Source organism: Saccostrea echinata, unplaced genomic scaffold, assembly GCF_033153115.1.
Source record: "Saccostrea echinata isolate AGI-Se365-2 ecotype Australia unplaced genomic scaffold, CSIRO_AGI_Sech_v1 ptg000027l, whole genome shotgun sequence".
NCBI lineage: Eukaryota > Metazoa > Mollusca > Bivalvia > Ostreida > Ostreidae > Saccostrea > Saccostrea echinata.
In genome coordinates, this window is record NW_026889776.1 from 13,058,361 (window position 1) to 13,060,439 (window position 2,079).

A 2,079-nucleotide genomic window follows, 5' to 3' on the forward strand; every position below is an offset into this window, starting at 1 on the left:
TGTATGCATATGTGTCATGCTTCGCACAGAGAGAAAAGTTTTGTGTGCTCTTTTCTAGAAGATAATGATTATTTAAATATACTCCGAATACATCCTCTAAAGAAATGGATAATCATAATGAGTTACATACTAAGTTCCTCAGTGCACAATATACACAATTTTACTGAAAATTAAACTTGTGCAAAAACTCTCTTGCTGAATGACTTTCATTATTATAAATGCTTGAATGTTCATCTATATATATTCTTGATCATGATGGCATCCATATTTGATTCCCCTCTCTGTCATCTTTTCTTGGTCACCAATTAATTCAACAGTAGGCTGGGTACTCAGATCTCTCAGGTGTTGGACAAAAGAAGTGCTAATAATAAACATAATCTTTAAAATTATAGAGAATAACATCCATTTCTTTTCCAGGTTTGCATTAATTAGTTATCTTTTGAAATTAAAGCACTTCTGCAATAACCTTGAAAACTTGCCAAGATACGTTAAATGTCTGTAGCATGCTTTAACTACTTTAATCTTATTTTTGGAAGTTTAGAATAATAGAAAAACAAGTTCAAAAATAAAATGTAAAAGATCTTAATAATGAAGATTCATTTACACAATGTGATAACACATTGAAGTCAATTCCTCACCTGACTCTCATAATTTATCTTCATAATGGAGTTGATTCTATGATGATCACTTTCAACCATTTAAGAGAACTTCTTCATCTCAAACTATCTGAAGGTCATCCATCTACCCAACTGCCACTCACCTAAAGTGTACCGAGACTTCTGACCTGTATAATATCAAAATTCAAGATTAAAATTTAAAAAAAATCTCTTCACCACACTGGTCTCTTTAAAAAATGTGAGAAAATAATTTAAATACTTTTCTGAAGATGAAATAATGTAGTGAGTATCTAACAATGTTTAAAAATATTTTGATCACTGTACAGTGATAATGTATGAAAAAAGTCATGTCCCTTGTATTTGAAAAAAATTCCATTCTTAAGGACATTACCCAATATGAAAATAATGCACATTTGTCTCTGGCACAACCAAACAACAAGAGACCTTTCCATACTTAGCACCATGCATTAGCTCTCCACTCTTTGTTTCTACAAAAGATAAATTATGAAAAGGTAATTTTTTGACAGCTAAGTCGGATTAATTATTTTCCAATCATTGATGAACAGAATATTTGATTTCCTTAATAATGAGGGACAGATTAGTCATGTTTATCTTAAATGAACAAAGTTTGACCCTCCCCCCATTACAAAAAGGAAAAAATAAACTGACTCAGAAACTCTTATTTCAGTGAGGTAAAGGGAATAATGGCATCAGACAAGGAAAGATTATTAATCATTTTTTTCAGTTGAAATGAGATTATATCTTTTAAACATTTTTGAGGTTAATATATTTTAACCCTCCCCCCCCCCCCGCATCAAACAAAAAATAGTCGCCCCTTTATTTAACTTTCCTAAATCTATAACAAAATTTTTATTATGATTTTTTCCATTTTAATTTATTATATCCAGACACTGATATCACCACTATATAGTAGATGCAACAACTTGAGAGGTGACCCCTCTTCTTCCCTCCCTCCCCTAGATGTTTCGTCTAAATGTTAAACGACTGTTGTTCAATATCTTGAAAGACAGAAAACAGTTATACACAAAAAATAAGCACATTTTCATTACCTTGCAGTCAGTGTCGAGTGACACACGTAAACAACATCTCGCAATCTCTTTGTTTATTTTTGGCGGAATTTTTGTTGCCTCGTAGACTGGTTCCCATACATTGCAAATGCCCTGAATAAGTCCTACGCTTATTAGTTTTGTTTATAAGAGGTAATATCAGTAATATATCCCGTTCATTTGACAACCTTTACTTTAAAATACTGAAATATATTTTATCATATATACAGATGTTTTCCACCTCAGTATTGTGTAATCCTCTTCATCCAAGTCTTCTCGAATACAAAACGAACGATCTACTTTTAACAGTAACCCAAATATGGCACTGTGTATAGCCTTTCCAAATAACGCCATCTTTGTCAAGAACGATAACTCTAATCTATTGCAGAACTTGT

At 31.8% G+C, this 2,079-nt stretch overlaps 1 long non-coding RNA gene across 1 annotated transcript; it reads right to left on the reverse strand.

The window, feature by feature from the left end:
• Positions 1–710: 710 nt before the first annotated feature.
• Positions 711–1,745, reverse strand: LOC133193074 (uncharacterized). Its single transcript, XR_009721879.1, has 3 exons — positions 1,688–1,745; positions 1,062–1,105; positions 711–784 (listed from the first exon to the last, which is right to left on the reverse strand). It is a non-coding gene; the product is annotated as an uncharacterized LOC133193074 (long non-coding RNA).
• Between the last annotated feature and the right edge of the window lie 334 nt (positions 1,746–2,079).